We start from the raw sequence: 19,961 nt of genomic DNA on the forward strand, positions 1-19,961 counted from the left end.
CCGCTCAATCCACCTTACAAGATTGGTGCTGTGTGGAACACAGGAGGAAAAACTTCTTGAACTGGGCAAAATACAGGTGGATTATAAATCTATTTTTTTAAACTGCCACTTGGTATATTTTTTAAACAAATAATTCTCTTTGTCATCCAAGTAAGCAGGTGTGAGAAAGGAAGGAAGTTTATAACAGGCTTTAGCTGACTTTGGTGGCTGGTCTTGAAAAATTAGAATGGAAGAGGAGACCAATATAAAAATCTCAGGAATGTAGATAGATTGGGAATAAAAAGACAGTCTCTGAAGGAGCCTATGACAGACCATGGCATTATTGTGGACATGAAAATAATACCGACTTGTCTGCATAATGACCAGTAGTAAGTACTGAACATTCAGATAGTTTATCTTCATCAAGTATCATTCAGCTTTTGAGATTGCTATGGGAGATAACAAGAACCTTAATTACAGGTAACTTTAATTAGGTTCTTCAAAATTGTTACATACTGTAGCTACAAATGGCTGCCCCCTAGTGGCCAACACACTTAACCTTACTATTAAATTAACTCAAAACTCTGGATTTGCACAAAGCACTATGCAGATATCCTCACACAACTTAACCCCCGAAAAACGTGCCAGGTACTTGGCAGGTTGTTTGAATGAGGCCACTAGGACTATAAATGATCTGTTAAGAATGTTGGGGACACTGGAAATGTGTCTTTTCTCTAAATATTTCTGGTTCTTATTGAAGATGTTCAAATATTGTTGAACTGCAACTCCCTGTAGCCCTGGCTAAGACAGTCCAGGTGAGGAATGCTGGGAATAGGAGAGCCCAACACTCTTAAGGACCAGAGATCCATGACAATCTGTTTCTAGCGTGGCCCTCTTTCAGGTCTTCCACTGGTGCACCCATCCCCACTGTACAGGGCTGAGCTTCAAAAATTTTAGCAAGGGGTTCTCAGCCTGGTTGCTGGGTGGGGGTAGACATGGTGGGGGTGGTCTAGTAGGCCTCCTGCACCATGGTGGGGGGCATTTTTGCCCTTCCCAGGCTCTAAAGGCTTTGCTCAAGCCTCCGGGAGGGTGAAAACGGCTTCCCCCCCCGGCTCTGGAGGCCTTCTAGAAACGGGCCCATTTCCAGCCTTCCTGAACTTCTAATAGGCCCGTTTTTTGCCCTCCCCAAAGCTCTGCGCACGCTGCACTACCTGCATCGAAAACAGATCACATGGGGATTCCCGGGAGGGGCAGGGCAGGGTGGGTGGGGCCAGTCCAGAGTGGGATTTGGGTGTTCTCTGAACTGCACAGAATCTTAGTTAGAGGTTCCCCCGAACTTCTGTGAACCCCCAGCAGCCCCCCCCCCCCCGCCACTATAACAGACTTAATCCCTGACCTCCGGTCCTTCGATGCATAATCCCTGACCTCCGGTCCTTCCGACGCGCCCTAAAAAGTTGGCTTTTCCAGCAAGCCGGCCTGGTCTGTTAATTTTAACTTATTTTAAATGTATTGTCTTTTAAATTCGGTTTGTTTTTTGGATATGTATTTAATTTTTTTAAAACTTTTGGGATGTGTGTTTTTTTAATGTTGTACGCCGCCCTGAGTCCTTTTGGAGAAGGGTGGCATATAAATCCAAATAAGCAAACAAACAAACTTCACCCACCTTGCTAAAGGTCATCCTTGTTTCTTTCCGCCTTTCCTAGAATTAAAGCCTTTTCCAGAGAGCTGGGCCCTCACATAATGCATCCGAAGTAGATAATTTGAGCCTGGTCATTTGTACCTTGAGGAAGAACTCTGGAATTATTTGTTTAATTGATCTATATATGGGTTAATATTACTCATATTGTTTTTTTCACACCATATATTAAATCAGGCCAATTAAAGACTCGGTGACTGTGCACAATACTAAACTTTATAGGCATTAAACCTGAATGGATTGTTACTATTATTGTTAGCTCAGGATATTTCATGGAACCAGCCAATTGGTAGGTTTGCTGTAGCTTATGAATCCGGAAAAAGGATTAATTTATAACCAGATTAAGTGTATTATTACTGGCTGGGAATTCTGATAATTGAAGGTCACATATTTTGAAGTTGTTGAATTTGATAATTATTGTTCTAGAGAAGTGGCTGTTTCCTGTTCATTCTTTTATTTTGCCATCATTCTCTAAGGGCAACAGAAGGCATATGTACCTAATGCTGTGGTGAATATATTAGGTACAGAACCAAAGTAGAAGTTATTTACTGTGGTGTTGGTGCATGCATAGAAGTAGTGTGCCTTGGCTGTCCAAAAACTGCTGTACTTTCCTACAACTCCTTGGGAAAGCCTAACACAGCCACTTTTATTCCAGAAAAATATTCACTGATCCTACTTGTCTAACTTCACCAGATCCAACCACCAGGTCTTGCCAAGGAAGAAACTTCTGTTTGTGACTCACTTGCACAACAAGTTTGTCTAGGTGGGAAAATGGACCGCTAGCTATTTTTAGAAGACATGAATGCACAGTCATGCCCTGAACTTACTCCCAGCCTATTGAATATGGCATTCTCCATTATCTTTTTTTTTATTTACTTCAAGAGTTGAATCTTTCATTTTCCGCCAACGGAAGCCATGTGGCTTGATCAGTCGGCAGCAAATCCTTTGAAGGCAAATTTGGGGCAAGGGAAGCTCCTGTCATGTGAGGCTACTGCACGGATACTACTCTGATCTCTCACACCAAGGGCATTTGCCTTTGGGTGGTAGGATAGTCAGACGCTCCCCTCCTCCACTTTTTTTGTCAATCTTTCAAAGTTTTCCAATTGTATGGAATGATCAATTTATGGGTTTGTGAGAACTAAATGTACCCATTTACTCCCTGTCTGCTCCCTTGGCAAGAAAGCGATGAGAGAATAGGTATTTTACCCAGTTTTCTTGCCATTGGAAGCAGGAGCAGCAGGGAAAGAAAAAGAAGAAAGAGTGCCATTAGAAAACATCTCCTTTGGAACCAGTCCTCCAATCTCAAGAATTAATTATTACCTAGAATTGGAGAACAGAAAGCAGAAGAACCCACAATTACTGGTACCGACAGAGGCACTGGCCTCATTCCATTTTCCTCTTTACCATTTCTGCTTTGCTGCCAAGATAAAATAAGGTTTGGAAGTGTAAGGAATACTTCTTTACAGTGGCATAATATTCAGCTGCATCCTGCACTGGATAGGCAGTACCTTAAGAAGGATTAAGGATTATTTTGAGAATCAAGCACTATAATTATTTTTATCAGTCAGTCTGAAGCCAGAATCCTATACCGGTTTAAAGCAAACCCTATTTAATGCAATTGTGTTTACTTATATAGAAATTATACTGCAATTTCTTAAAAATGCCTCAGGGTGGCAACATATTACAAGAGAAAGAAATAACCACCCTGCAATTTTTTGGCAATACTGTAATATATTTGCAAAAGGAGTACATTGGTCATTTACTTATTCCTTTCCAAGATATTCAACTTTGGATCTGCTTCCTGGGCCACGTTTAAAGGTTGGAGGAGTTAAAAATTTCCCACCACAGAGAGTATGTTCTTCACAGCTTTACTTATATGCTATCCTAGCATGGACTAAATAGGACAGACAGTATGATTTAAATAGGAATAGGAATTGGGTTTATATAAGACGGTATCCTATTATTCAGGATGGAGTTAATTTCATTTTGACTTAGTGCTATGAGTGAATTCAACCAAGGGGAGAAGGAATTGATATTCACTGAAGACTAAAGTTGCTGAATAAAGACGGCAGGTTGAGGACCAAGTGTAAGAATTGTCTTGAGGCATGAATGCTTTAACAAAACTAATTAAATTAGATTTTGGGAGCAATCTGCTGTAACTTTCTGATTAAATGTGCACTTTTGGTTTGTTAATGAAGCTTTGGGTTATGGCAATAGCACTTAAGATTTATGTACTGTTTCACAGTGTTTTACAGCATTCTCCAAGAGGTTAACAGAATCACCATTTTGCTCCCAACAATCTGGGTCCTCATTTTACCAGCGTCAGAAGGATGGAAGGCTGAGTCAACGTTGTGCTGGTCAGGATTGAACTCTTGGCTGTGGGTAAAGTCAGCCTGCAATATTGCATTCTAACCAGAGTGTCACCACAGCTGGAGTTGTAATGGCTGGATTATGGAGTTGTAATTTCTCTATCTAGAATTTTTATTGTAAATTGCCACAATCTTTTAATGTTTTGAAACTGGGATTATAAAATTGTTTTTTCTTAAAGTGTAATAGAATATTTGAAATAAACTATGAATCACTTATTTTAATTCTTACAAGCTCTTTAGCTATGATTGATTGTCGTCCCCATGATCATGCTGGCTAGGAATTCTGGGAGTTGTAATCCTAACTCATCATCACTTGCACACTTATTGTCACAATCATACAATGTTTTCAAGCACTGGTTTTCTGTCCTAAAAAAGCCATACATATGGTCTGTGTTCCAAACTAAACCGAAAGTAAGCAAATCACATTCTAGCTTAATCCAATTTGTGAATATTTGCCCTCTGCTGCATAAAAGCTCTGTGGAGCTGTGATCCCTCATTTCCATTCCATTTTCAAAAACATGTAGCCAACAGTTGGCAGAGCTGTTGTCTATCTGTTATGTGGGTGAACACCTAAACTCTTTTGTGTGCTCCTCCACTAAACAACAGTAATTTGTTTGGTTACGGCTTAGCATATTTTAAGAACCCAGGAATTTATGGTTTTGTTCAGTAAATTATTTTGAAATACGTAAGTCCAGTTTAGTGCTATGGGTAAAACACAGCCTTTCTTATGCTTCTTATTCTTACTCATACCCCATATATACCCCTTCAAACACAACGCATTCCACTCCAGCTCAAATCAAAAGTAAATCTCTGCAAATAATCAACCCCCTTTAAGTTCCACTTGTTTCAGACAAAGAAACATTTATTTTTCTAGTTGATAGTATTTCAAACAAGGTGCTATATGAAAGCAACGAGAGGTTTTGCCAGGCAGTTGAAAGCTAAAAAGCAGCTATTGTAATAATAGAAACAGGTGGTTTTTTTTCCAGAATGGTTTCAGGCTATCTGCTTTCAGTACTGGATGAAGGGCAGGACGATGGTCTTTTTCTTAGGTTTAGAGAGATCATCCAAGCTGGAAAATACATACATTCTGGTGTAAAACCCTTGAACCACTTCCCCTTCCATCCTCTGTACCAGTAGGTGTTACAACTGACACTGGTACAAGGGTTGGGAGAGAAAGGAGAAGAGTTTGGGAATCTTTCTCTCTTCTTCAGATGATGGGAAGAGATGTTCAACAGAGTGGATTAGCTGTAAGGGTTGGCAAATGAGAAAAAAACAATAATTAGAAAGTTTTAAACGAGAGAACCCAGTTACAAATGAAATCTTCAAACATGGAGGAAACTGCAAATTTTCTTTAAATATCAATGAGTTGTCATGTTTAGAGCTTTAAACTAACAGTGGAGAAATCTAAGGTGATTATAAGAATTCAGTCCAGTTTAACTGACTAGTAAACAGGATTGAAGAGGAATAAAAATACATTATTAAGTCAAAGTCTTTTCCAGTATAGTCAGTTAAATACTGTAAAACTTTGCATTAATATCTATCTTTTTCTTTTTTTCTTTTTGGTGCCTTTGATCAGTATTGACTCCTGGTGATTGTTTGGGCTAATCTCTGCTGTTTTCTTGGTAATCTTTTCAGGAGTGTTTTGCCATTGTCTGCTTCCCAGGGCTGAGAGAAAGTGGCTGGCTCAGGGTAATTCAACTGGTGTTTTGTTTGTTTGTTTTTTGCATAAGGCAGGAGAAGAACTCAGCCTTGTGGTTTTTAAACTGATGACTTAACCGCTAGACTAAACTGGCTTTTATCTATCAATTACAATATGCATTTTAGGTAAACCTGCCTCTCTTTTTGGGGGGGGGGTGCATGCAAAGTTCTGCTTGTTGTGGCCATGTGCTTATTTTATCTGTCGGTAATCTAAGGCTAGTTACATTTTTGCTCAACTTAATCTACGGTTCTTTGCAAAGTGAAATGGTTGCAACTGTAGGCTACTATAGATCAGTGGAGAAAGGCAGATAATAAATGTAATCAATACACTGAACTGTAAATAATTATTAGCATTTTAGAGTCATCAGATTTTTATTTAATGGTTAGATGTTTACATTATTTGCAGATAATTATGCATTGCTGAAAGACATTCTCACATTAGAAAATCTTAAAATAGTTGTACAATAACTGAAAAACTGAAAAATCAGTGAAGCTAACCACAGATTTGTATTACCTTTGCCATGAATACCTTTATTCCAGGGGACAGAGGGAGGGTTCTTTCAAGTTCTACACAAAAGCCCCATATTTTTTAAGAAAGAAGAGCAAATTTATATCTTCAACCCCAACGTTTTCTCGTTTATGTAAAATGTCCAAAAGTTCAAACTAGAAACTATATTGGAAACCCATCTTCAGCATGGTAGACAAGAAACCTCAAGTTCTGCCTTTGTAATGTAATACTGAATTATTCTGGAGGATATTTGGACAATGAATGTCATCACTGCACTCCCCGCTCCACACTTTTTGGTGTACTTGTTAAGGTTCCAGCTTAGAAATTGGAGGAACATGAGTTCTAGTCTCACCTTAGGCACAAAGTCAGATGGGTGTGACTTTGTGCCAGTCACTCTCTTTCAGCCCCCCCAAAAAGGGGCAATGGCAAACCATATCAAAATCTTGCCAGGTAAACTGCAAGAACCTGTCCAGGCATTTGCCAGGAGCCAACATTGACTCAAAGGGGCACAAAAAGAAAATCATGTTATGCTATTCTTCTTTGGTTTTTAAAAACAGATCCTGTACAATATTTTTATCTTACTCTGTTTTTATTTTATACAGTACAAATGTAATAAACAAAGGCCATGTCTTCCACAACCTCCATCATTTCTGAGATGGGAAAAGATGGGAAAAATAGCATTAACTCATCACAAGCCTGCTGAATGGGGGAGATAAGAGTTCAAACTAAAATTCCAGGTTCAGAAATCTTGGTCTAGAGAGGCAGCCTGTATAGAATCAATTTAGCCAAAAAGAGCTCTGTCTTTATTTGTGCTCTCTCTTTTAAAAAACCAGCAGCAATAGGACCACCATGTTCTCTACTTCTGTCTATTTACTGCATGTTCTGCTTATTAAAAAACATTTCCTTTCTTCCCTCAATCACGTTTCAATTGCCAGTAAGAAAAAGCTACATAAATAACATACAAAAAATAAAAGGACACAAGGAGTTTTAGGTAAAAAAGCATAAAACAGATTACAATTAAGATCAAATGCTTTACCCAGAAGGTTAGGAATCAGTTTAGCCTAACATCTACATCAGAGTTTCCTAACTTTGGAAACTTTAAGATACATGCATTTCAACTCCCAGAATCCCAAAGCCAGCCATGCTAGCTTTGCTTTTCTGGGGAATTCTGAGAGTTGAAGTCTATGTATCTTTAAAGGTGCCAAGGTTGGAAAGCCCTGGTCTAAATGCTAATAAATAACCACCAAATAAATATTGACAAGATAGCACTGAAAACATCAATGTTCTTGCATATTTGCTCTGTCTAGTTGCATTGAAACAGACCTTTAGTACAATCCTCTAAATATTCACTCATTAATCAGTCCAAATGCAATTTATTGGATATAGGTTTCCCCCTCCCTCCACTTCTCCAACTGAACTGCAGATATTATATCTGCTGTATAATTTCTTAGAACATTATAACATGGCACATTGGAGGGACATCAATTCCTTTGCAGAATACTGCTGTAGGGGCTCTTCCATAAAGTGTCATTGCATATTTTGGAAATTAAACAGAAGTATACTTTTTTTTAAACAGTGCTTATTTCACTTTTTCAGTTTAGTATGCTGATGAGTAAATCTTCTGAATTAAGGAGGAATTTCCTGTGAGTGAGAATAATTAATCAGGGAAACGGCTTGCCTTAAGAGAGAGAGAAAGGGAGGGAGGGAGGGGGGGTAGAGAGTGAATTCCTGGACCCCATGGACCTGATTCAGATAGCTGTCCTACTTCACAAGTGATATTTGCAAAAAAATAAAATAAAATAAGAGAAGATATGTTTGAGCATAGATTTTCTATCCCCTTCCTTGGGTAAGGCTCTATTTGTTTCTGCTTTTAATAGTATGCTATTGCAAAGAAATGTCTTGTTCCTAGGTATTGCAGAAGTCGGTAACCACATCAGCTTCTTTGCTTGAATGATGTGCACCACATTGGTTCACAAATTACCTTCCTCTCCTAGAAGAAGCTATTTAGTTGCAAATTTTTCACTAGATAGAGTGAATTTCTGTACTGCAATTTGAACGAGGTAATTATGCCAGCCTAAGTATAGGTACAGAAGTCTCTAAGGGATTTGTAATAGAGTGAAGGTGAAGAAAGACAAATGAGATGAATGCTGGCAGGCAATATCCATCTTTAAATAGCAGTCATCTCTAAGCAGCAGTAATTCTTAAACATAATAACAATTTCCCTGCAGCCCTCCATCCTCCCATCCCACTTTCAGCCATTATGCCATTCAATAGCAAAACAGTCTTGCTGTTTTCCCCCAAAAAATGAATTACTAAATTCTTCTGCTAGCATAACCCACCTGCATAGATGAATGGATAGGATTCTTTTGTATTTGCAGAAATTGCTGGATTCAATCTATCAGCCTCTTTCACTTAGGCTATGCTTCCTGTGATTATGGTGGTCTGTAGTTCAGCTGCCCTGGGAAGGTCACAGATTCTCATCCTGATAATTAAGGAAAGACAAACATCATCAACTAGCAGGCACAGGAAAACCATTAAAAAGAAAATAGCCCGAGGCTGCATTTGTGGGATGATGGCTGGATTTGAGAGTTACTTATGTATTTACATCCCCTGCAGTTTGGCACAGCAAGGCCTCAATCACAGAGAATCAGAGATCTGTAGCTCATGGGTTTGCAGCCTTACTTTTATAGAAAAGCTGCTTTGGTCTTAATGCAGGTGGTTGCTGAGTAGCCCTTTCTCCCACTTCTCTATTCACTGCAGGAAGGAAAGCAAATGAAAGCAGATGGGAGGAGGTTCTATGAATCAACACTAAAATGATTTGCTTCTACTCTGCCTCCCCTTCTCATATTATCCATGGGTTGGCAAAAAAAAAATGGGGCAGAGGGACAGAGCGCCTTATATTGTAGTGGCTTTGACTCTACTGCTCTAGCCATCAATTTCAACAGAAAATTGGGAATGGGGTGAGGGGAGAGGCCCCTTGCAAAGAGTCCCAGATGGGCAGTATTATCAGAACAAGTCTCTACCTCAAAACTCATATAGGAACGTCTGACCTTGAATTGAAGTCTGAAGCTGAAAAAGACAATTTTTGAAGTGGAGCAGAAAACCATCTTCCTGGTGCTCCAAGAATTGGTGAGGACTGTACATTCATGTGCTCAAGAAACAGTTAATGGGGCACTTGCTTGATGCAATAAAATATATTTAGGGGGAGATTATTAGGCTACTCAAAGGAAAAGAATGTCTTTCTTTGCAAATAGCTTTATTTTTGTACCTCCTGCAATTCTCCATTGGTGTTTCCTAATTGGTTAAACATTATTCCTACTCACATTCTTGGACAGAAAATAAGGCCTATAGAGGTTAATGTTAAATTATATTCCAAAAAATTGGAAGTGATTGATTTATGAAGAGTTTCAGCTCATCATGCCTTGCAAAGATAGTGACCACATGATCCTTGTTGACTTTGGACTTTTGTTTTAAAAAATTGGATAATATAAAGCTATAAAGTCTGAATTTAAGATGTTTAAAATTGAATTGTAATTATTTATATTTTGACATTGAATAAAAGTAGAAATCTTAAAATGTTCATTATTTTGTGTTATTATCAGATTTCTTTCTTTGTATTTTTTAAAGTTTTTCATCATTATTTTTTTAGTGTTATAAAGACCTTTTTCTTTTTGTTCATTTTAGTTGTTTTTAAACATTTTTTCCTATGTTTTCATAAATGTATATAATATTTAAACAAAATAATATATATTTGTAACCAATGATGATCAATTATACTGTTTGAAATAATCATCACAAAATGAACAGGAAAATATTTGGTCACTGGAAATTTCTTAATATCAGAATAAACAGAATGTATGGATGGGTTTTCAAAGGGACTGGTGACTTAGATTTTACTGAAGTATCAATATCAATAACCACAGGTAAAACAGCCGATGATGAAGCATTCTAGAAACTGGAGTTCAGCCAATATCTGGAATTTCCCATATTTTAATATAGCATATTAAATTAGTACATTATTAACAAAAATGTATTCCTATTATACAATAAGTTTTAAGAGAGGATTCTGAAATAAGATGGCTATTTGGTTGATAAAATCCTTATAGACTGCTAAAGGTCAAATATCTTTGTGCGTCAATCCACTCTCTGGCCTCAAGAAATTCCGTCTCATAACAATAACCTTTTCTCATAGCTGTTGCTTTGTCATATGAGAAAAAAAATCTTGCTCTAGTAGGATTATGCCAAATGGAACTAGGATGCTTTAAACATCCTTTAAAAAAGGAATCAAAGCAGGATCTTATAAAGTAATATTCCTGAAAATAGGAGAATTTCTAATAAAGTCACTTTCTGGTAAAGTCCAGGAAAGTCCAATCTGAATATTCTACAATAGTTGTCAGCATAATGTATTTAATTGTTTAAACGATTAACAGCCCATATTTTAGTACTACATATCCTGGCACCTGATTAGCAACTCTTCATATAAGGAAAGAAGATCAAGCAATTGATGAATAGTAGAATTTTTCCACTGCAATCCTACACATTACCTAGGACAAAATCTTGTTAACTGAATAGGACTTGTTTTTGAGAAGATATGTATTATTATTCTAATAAAAAACATATCCATAAATTCACTACCACAAAGGGTTCTTTTCCTTTGATATTGTTTTCCATCTGTACATTAAGAATTTGAATAATTTTAAAAAATCTATGCAGATGGAACTTGTGGATTTACAGTAGTTCCCTAGTCCAAATTGGCTGAAAACTGTTTCGTTTTCCCCCTCCTCTCACCTTACAAATTACAATTCAGCAGCAATTTTTAAAGTGGCTATGAGGATCTCAGCAAAAGGTATGGGAGGTTTCAGGTACTCTCTACCATGTTTCCCTGAAAATAAGACAAGACCTTATTATCTTTTGACCACCGAAATAAGCACTTAGCCTTATTTTTGGGGAGGTCTTATGATTTTTGAGGTGCAGGAGGTGGCGAGCATGGACACCTCATGGCTGCTGCTTTGTTGCAATATTTTCAGGGAGGGCTTATTTTAACATATGCACTCAAAAGCCCGATTGGGCTTATTATCTGGGGAGGTCTTATTTTGGGGAAAACAGGGTAGTTTGAGAGAAGGAAAAAAAAGAGGAGAAATGAGACAAAGACCCTTTCCACAATTATTCATGATACTGGCCCACTTGATAGAGAATCATGCCCGTACTCAGAATTATTAAATAAAATTGGTTGGCAGTAGATTCAAGATGGGGAACCAAGGTATATATTCTTCAAACAATATGCAATAATGAAATTGGGGGCCATGAAATTATCAAAGGCAATTATCCGTGATGCCTCCAGAGTCTTTTGGAATATGATTTGCAGAAGTCAGCAGGTCACTGGCCTAATCCAGGGGAATCCCATAATGAAAAATATGCTCAAGATCTCTAGATTTGATTGTGAACTCTGGTCCCCAGTTCCCAGGCTGGGTGGAAGTGCTGCAAGGAAATGGTTACCATGTTTAAGATTACTAGTGTGCTACTTAAATTGCTTACCAATGTTCACCTCATTTGATTTAAAAACAAAATTGAGCCCAAAAGTAGTGTTGCTAAGCAAGACTGTTGTTAAGTAGAGTTTGCCCCGTTTAATGATTTTTGCCACACTTGTTGAGCGAATCATTGCATTTTGTAAAATAAATCATGTGGTCATTAAATGAATCAGGCTTCCCCCATTAACTTTGCTTGTTGGAACCTGGTTAGGAAGGTTACACGTGGTCATCCCATGACTCTGGTACACAACTGTCATATGGATATGCCTGTTGCCAACCACCCAAATTTTGATCATGTAACCATGCAGATGCTGCAGCAGTCATAAGTATGAAAAATGATCACATTTTTCAGGGCCACTGTAACTTTGAATGACCACTAAATGAATGGTTGTAAGTTGAGGACTACTTGTATTACAAAATCCCTTAGAGCAGTCTTTCTCTACCTCAGCAGTTTTAAATTGTGTGGACTTCTACATTCTAGATTTCCCCAGCTAGCCATGCTAGTTAGGGAATTCTAGATGTTGAACTCCATATTTCTTAAAGTCACTGAAGTCAAGAAACACTGCCTAAGAGACTTCAATAATATTCTATGGTTATGTTGGTGTAATTGCTTTTTTAAATTGCAGCACAGGAGTTCACTCTGTCCAGCTAAAGGTTTCCAAATGAGCAATCATTCATAGGAGAGGAAGCTAGCTGTGAGCAAATGTAGCATGCATCGCTCAAGCAAGGAACCTGGAAATGTTGGCTTTGATGACACAGTTTACTTCTGCAATGTCTAGGAATAAGAAAAACTAATGCTTAATTCAACGAAATGAGTGTTTCTAGCCCAATAACATCTGGCCTTCTATTCTAGTCATTGATTTTAATGTTTTCATTGCCTGTGGAGCCCTTTCCAAAAAGTCTCCCTTACTTTTTACTTTACTTACTTTTATTTAGATTTTTATACCGCCCCCTCTCCCCAAAGGGACTCGCCCCCTCTCCCCCCCTCTATACTCCGAATCTTATAATTCCCTGCCTGTGTATCACAAAACCATATTAGGTGTGGTACCTCTCCTCATCTGATCTGGCATGATTGTGCTGACTGGGGATAATGGGAATTGTAATTCTATCCATTTAGATGCCCGATGAAAAAAAGCAAATTGAGAAGTTAGGAAACAGTTATCTTATATATCAGTAAAGAAATGATGAGAAGACGCAGTGATGGACTCCTACTAGTCAAATAGATATAATTGGTCGGTACTTCATTATTGCTTTTTAGAGCACAGCCTTTCTTTAAATAACATGGTAGTAGAAGAAATGGCATCTTCCCTTATTTTATTGTGAAAGCCACCTGTACACAGGGCAAGCTGACTGAATGGCATGACTAAAGCCTGAATTAATCTTATGGGCTCAGAGCCTATAACACATCAGTGGTTAGTTAGTTGCGGCTAAGGATGACTCTTCGCTATCTGTCAGCAATCTAATAACATCTTCTCCACTTAACACGTTTTATTAAAAGGCAAACTTTTTTAAAAAAAATATGCTTGTTGGAAAAGTTGCTACTGGATTTCTGATTTCTTGCCTATATTAACAGAGCTCTCGTCCTATTTCACTATCAAATATCTGTAAGATTTTAAATGGGAAGGGGTTTTTCTTCTCCACATAATTCGATATTCGTTCATTTATTTATTAAATCTATATACTATCCAAAGCAACTGGAATTATATCCCACTTTTCAAACTAATTTCTTAATTAGCTACAGGAAAAGAATAACTAGCTTAAAACAAAATCCTAGACTTTCCAAATTCTTCAAGATCCTTTTCATTATAGATTCAGCTCAACAAAAAGTGCATTCACTTTAAATGTTATAAATATTTATGTTAGAGTAAAAATAACTTATTTGGGGAAATTACACTAGGCTTAGACAATTATCTGTAATTGTAACTTGACACATAATTTAGTAACTAATACTTTCCCTAGAATTCATGGAATAAATGATTTTGCTATTAAAGATGAGTTGTACAGTACTAAAAACACCCCACAAATTTTACTCAAAAGAATGTATGTTTGTGTGAATTATACAATCTAGTTTTGGACCATGAAAACCTGGGAAAGGCAGATACATGAACTTTCATTTAACTGTAAATTAGAAGAATATAATTTATGCTAATTAAGCAGTTCCCCCCATCAATAATAATTTATGCAATTAAGAGAATAGGACAATTCTACTTATGGATCTTCAACTTGACTCTCAGCAACTCCACAAGAGTGACCAATTTGGTGCCTATCACGTAACTTTCATAAAAGCAATTTAATTATTGGGAGGCATTATCAGGCAGTTTGAGACCCCAATTTTTTAGGGTTAGTTTTTTTTAAGGAAGGCAAGAAATCAAGATCATCTGAGATTCTACAACTGCAAATGTAATTTACTTAGTAATATTCCAAAGATTTGTTCCAATAGCATTGGAGAAACATGTTAATGGTCATTTTGGAAAAATAATATGAGAGAGAAGAGCTACACAATAGGCTGGCATTTCTTTGCATTTAATTAGAACAAGGGAATAGCTGTAAGCAGCATTTTCAACACAGTTCAGAGAATTGGCAAAGTTTGCTACTTTTTTGCCAAATTTTTCTCTTCTGAGAAACCACAAAAGAGCCTTGCTATTCCTACTTGTAGCAGTCCTCTATAAATGAAGTTCACAGCAGTTGGTTTCACAGAATTTATTTATCCTGGATGAATTAATTATTCACACCAAATTATGAACTAACCAAATGAGTTCACATAACATGCTAAGCCACTGTTTAAGGAAAACAAGAATTAAAACCACTCAAGTATTGCACTTTGTGCAAATTCAGCAGTTGTACCTTTAACTGAAATTGTTGTTAAGATTTACCAAACAAACAACTTACTGAAAATACTGAACTGGGTGCTAAGGTCATCTCTGCATGCTTTGGATATCTGATGAGTAGAGAACCTCTTTGTTAAATTGGACTCATTTCAGATTTCCATGTATGCCAAAGAAAGTAGGTGTCATGGATTAAAGTTAATCTTAAATGAGTAGATTCGTAGAAAAAACATTACTTTTTAAAGGCTCATTGAGGTGTCTGGAAGAAGTTGGGTTGTTTTAAGGGGCAGAGTAAAGGTCTAAAGCAGTGGTTCTCAACCTGTGGGTCGGGACCCCTTTGGGGGGATCGAACGACCCTTTCACAGGGTAAGACCATCAGAAAACACATATTTTCGATGGTCTTAGGAACCGAGACTCCAATTTTATGGTTGGGGATCATCACAACATGAGGAACTGTATTAAAGGGTTGCGGCATTAGGAAGCTTGAGAAACACTGGTCTAAAGCATTTCAGATTCATGTGTAAAGCACGTGCAACTCTATTCAAAGTGTTAGTAGCAGCTAAGAAAAGGGAATACGGATAGATTTTCTGTTGAAGACAAAGACTATAAACAATAAAAAATAATTTTTTTCAACCTGATCCCTTCCAAATATGTTAAACCGCTAAACCCACTCCTATCATCGTATCGGAAGGGCATAAGATTGATGAAGGGTCATTTACTACACTTATACCCAACCTTTTCCCCAAGATTTCAAAGCAATTTATCTAGTTCTGCCTCCGCTAAGTCTTCCCCACACCAACCCTGTGAGGTAGGATGTGCTGAAAGGGTATGACTGGCCCCAAATTACTCTGAATTTCCATGACTCAGGAAATATTTCAACATGATCCGCTCCAGTCTTAGTCCAACACTTTAACCCCTACACCACCTATTTGGTAAATTAAGGGTATACTGGAGGTGGGGGGGAGTCTCATTTTCTTGGGAGGAAGAGAAAAGTTGGATGCACACTATACTTAAAAGTAAAATCGACTTCCCCTTGAACTGAGCGGAACATACTTCCCAGCAACGTCCTAGATTAAAATCTACAGAAATCATACTTGCTGATTTGGGGAGGGGATCAAAAAAAAACCCCACCGCTCAGTCAAGCAATTAATGCGATATTTGTATGGCTAAATTAGGAATACAAAGCAGAGAAGCCCCTGCCGGGTAGTTAGGGTCTTTTCTGAAGTACAGAACGGGAAAAAAAACAGGCATGTCACGCTCTCCTAAACTACCCATCTCCAAAGCTCGCCCACACCCGGCTGCCCTCCCGTCTCCCTGTTCTTACCCTTCGTGCCTCCTGCGCCTTTGCTGCGTTCCCCCTGCATGACAGCAGGTTCGGCGCGCAGCGCAACCCTTTAAAGTCACCCTCCCCACCTCACTCTCTTCTGCCCTGTACCCCACCCCACCCCAGCCGATGCGGTGTGGCGGGAAGCTGTGTCCTGCAGGGTTTCCTGTTGGGGGGGAAGTGAGCTCAGAAACCCACTGATGAAAGCTCCCGCTCCAGTTTGTAAACAGGAAGCAGCAGTCGAGGGTGGGGAGAGATTACTTGCGGGAGGGGGGTCAAGGGCAGGGTGGGGTTAAGCTGGATCCTCCCAAGAATTCTCATCAAGCGGCGGGGGCGGGGGAGAAATGAGGCTCAGGGAACCTGGGATCCCTGTTTGCGAACTTCCAACTCGTGAATTCTTGGGTGTCCAGTCATTTCGAATACATTTCACATACATGTAAGGTTGCAAGCTGCCCAAAGTCGCCTTATGGCGAGATGGACAGCAAACAAATTTAATAAAATAAAGAAATTTTAAATTTTTATTTTTCCCCCTTTTTTCTTTTATACGATTTAATGTGGGGCTTTTTTTTCATTTTTCATCGTGTTGCAAATGCCTCTGACCAAATACAGGAAGATATGTCTCACTGACTGACAAACACATAATGTGAGAGATAAATGGGTGGATGGTAAATGCTTTTTAAAGATCTGCTTTAAAAACTGGATTAATTTCAATCCTGAGCTACCAGCAGACAAAATCCAGATAAATGCTTGTGCTTTATTCCAGTCTAAGGCTATAATAAAGTATCCATTTGTACCTGAGGACCCACATGGCTGAGATTTAGGCTGCAATTTGTAGTTAAAATTTGGGGGCCTTACCTGTATATTCCCAGGATGAATTCCAGTTCATGTGCAGGCAAGACTGGAAAGTTACATGTCTGAAACCATCCAGTAGTTTCCCTTAATTTAGTTCCTTTAGATATGCTGCATTTCATTTTCCCACATTTGTAGGAATTGAAGTCCTATTTCTGGGAGACACCAGTTTGAGCAATACTGTTGCCTAGTCACAAGCTAGAATTAATCTAAATCAATTTTTTCCCCAAAAATAACAACTTTAATAACAACATGTGGGCTTCACGTTCCAGAACTCACCGAGCCAGCATGGACTGTTTTAAGTAGTTTTATATGTTCATTCTTACTTGCAAATAGGGGCATGGCTTGTTTCCCACCCCAAATTTAAGATTCAAGAGTTTAGTTGGCTAGGGCAAAAGTTTATGAAGTTCATTTTCTTTGCTTGCAGGACATTTTCACTTCCCCAGCCCCTCGGTCATCATGTGCCTATAATCACGTGGTAAAGTGATCCATCTGAGCATAGGCTACATTTATGGACGAGCTAAAAGCAACTTCCAAAATTCTGCATTAATTTTGATATATCACCAACCATAGTGTTTTGGCTAGGAAGCTGCTTAAGTGTGAGTTAGCAGGCTTGAAAATAATACTCAGAGCTTCAGAGCGGTTGATTTATCATAGTGGATTGCAAATGAGATCCCGCAAAGATAATTTCTGTGGTTTCCCCCCCCCCCTCTCATTCAATCAAAACTGATTCTCAGAAGCAGCCTGGAAAGGCCCTGCAGTTTTCTTGGCAACATTTTTCAGAAATGGTTTGCCATTAACTCCTTTCTAGGACTAGTAGTGAATGACTGGCCCAAGGTGGTAGCTTTGAGCCGAAGGTGGGATTAGAACTCTTGGTCTCCTAGTTTCTAGCCCGATGCCTTCATTACTACATTACACTAGCTCTCAATTTCAGGTACAGGCAGACCTCAACTTATTCATTTAGCGACGGTTTTAAGTTACAACACTATTGAAAAGAGACTTACAACCAGTCCTCACAACTGTTGTAGTATCACATGATCAAAATTTGGGCACTTGGCAACTGGCATATATTGGGACAATTGCAGCACCCTGGGGGGGTCTTATGATCACCATTTGAAACCTTCCCAGTTGGCTTCCGACAAGCAAAGTCAATGAGGGAGCCAGTTTGCTTTATGACCTCCTGATTCACTTAACAACTATGACAAAAAAGGTCATAAAATTGGGTATGACTCATGTGACAATTGCCTTGCTTAACAACAGGAATTCTGGTCAAAATTGTGATCATAAGTTGAGGACTACCTGTACTTTATTTTAAAATTTTCATTAATAATATGGATGAAGGAAATGGAATTTTACAGATTACACAAATTGAGAGGGATAGCCTATACCTTGGTGTTGCTCAGTCATTAACTCACGTTAGTGGGTCATAGCACACTAGCCCTCCCCCCAACCCCCATCCTCGTACTGTCTCCCAGAGTCTTCCCAAATTCACATTGTGTCAATGACAATATCTAACCATCCCATCCTCTGCTCTCCCCTTCTCCTTTTGCCTTCAATCTTTCCCAACTCCTGGGAATTTTTTCAATGAGTCCTCTCTTCTCATTTGATATCCAAAGTACTTGAGCTTCAGCTTCAGTATCTGGCCTTCCAAAGAACAGTCAGGGTTGATTTCTTCTAGGATCGACTCATTTGATCTTGCAGTCCAAGGGACTCTCAAGAGTCTTCTCCAATCCTGGTAGCCCTCGATATACAACATTTTGTTTAGTGACCATTCAAAGTTACAGCGGCACTGAAAAAAAGTGGCATGACCATTTTTCAAATTTACAACTGTCAAAGCATCCCCATTGACATGTGATCAAAATTCAGCAACTTGGGAACTGGCAGGTATTTATGATGGTTACAGAGTCCCGGGATCATGTGATCACCTTTTGTGACTTTCTGACAAGCAAAGTCAAGGGAGAATCAGATTCACTTAACAATTGTGTTACTATAGCAGGGGTGTCCAAACTTGGCAACTTTAAGACTTGTGGACTTCAACTCCCAGAATTCCCCAGCCAGCCGGCTGGGGGAATTCTGGGAGTTGAAGTCCACAAGTCTTAAAGTTGTCAAGTTTGGACACCCCTGTACTATATTAACTTAACAATTACAGTGATTTACTTAGGAATTGTGGCAAGAAAGGTCATAAAATGAGGCAAACAAATTCACTTAACAAATGTCTTGCATAGTAACAGATGTTTTGAGCTCAGTTATGGTCAAAAAATTGAGGACTACCTGTACCACAATTAGAAAACATGAATTCTTTGGCTCTTAACCTTCCCGTGGTCCAGGTCTCACAACCATGCATGGCTATACTCTACAAGGCAGAAATGATCTTTAAAATTATCTTAAGAGATTGGATGAAAGGGCAGGAAAGAATTTACAGAAATAAGTAACTTTTTCTTTAAAAAATAAAAATTAAATAAGCAGATGAGGGATGCCTGACTTGGTACAGGTTACCTGTGAGAAAGCTGTCACAGGTGGGATAATAAATGACTGTAAACTGAATGTGAGTCGCAGCTGTGATGTGAGTACAGCAAAGTCAAATGCAATTTCTGAAGGCTGAATCATAAAAATATGTTTTCAAATCACAGTATTAGTAGTTTTATTTGATATATCATAATAGCAATACAAATAAAAATCACAACATATAAAACTTACTTCCACATAATTTATATAACCAAAATGTTTCATATTTAAATCAATATCAGATCCTACAGTCAAAACCATTGGTTCTTCCAACTTCATAAATATATTTGAAAAAAGCACAATTATTCTCCTTTATTTTGTTTTAGCCAAATCCCATCTAAAATGCTGTCTTAGGCACCACGCTTTAAGAAGATTTAGAAGACAGTTTCAGAAAAGGGCAATGAGAATGTTTGAGAAGACTAGAAATGTGTCCTTTCAAGAGAGCCTGAAGGTCTGGTACTGAATGGCAGATGAGAAGAAATATAATAGTATTTTTCAAGCAATCAACAACATTATGAAGATGCTTTTGTAATAATTTTTGAGGGACATGTCTTCATGAAGTTGCTTTCATCTGATCTCTTATCTTTTGTTCCATTATAAAACAATTCACACCAGAGTTTTCCTTCTTCTCCCAACACAAATATTGCCATACAAACTGTACGGCATATTGGTGATGCTAC

The 19,961-nt window shown here is 38.3% G+C and overlaps 1 long non-coding RNA gene across 1 annotated transcript; it reads right to left on the bottom strand.

Annotated features, from left to right (window-relative positions):
• Positions 1 to 4,885: 4,885 nt before the first annotated feature.
• Positions 4,886 to 16,027, bottom strand: LOC309382285. The gene is made up of 3 exons (XR_014173655.1): positions 15,928 to 16,027; positions 8,590 to 8,732; positions 4,886 to 5,289 (listed from the first exon to the last, which is right to left on the bottom strand). It is a non-coding gene; the product is annotated as an uncharacterized lncRNA (long non-coding RNA).
• Positions 16,028 to 19,961: the final 3,934 nt, after the last annotated feature.

This window comes from Natrix helvetica, assembly GCF_964273705.1.
Source record: "Natrix helvetica genome assembly, chromosome: Z".
In the NCBI taxonomy this organism is placed as follows: Eukaryota; Metazoa; Chordata; class Lepidosauria; order Squamata; family Natricidae; genus Natrix; species Natrix helvetica.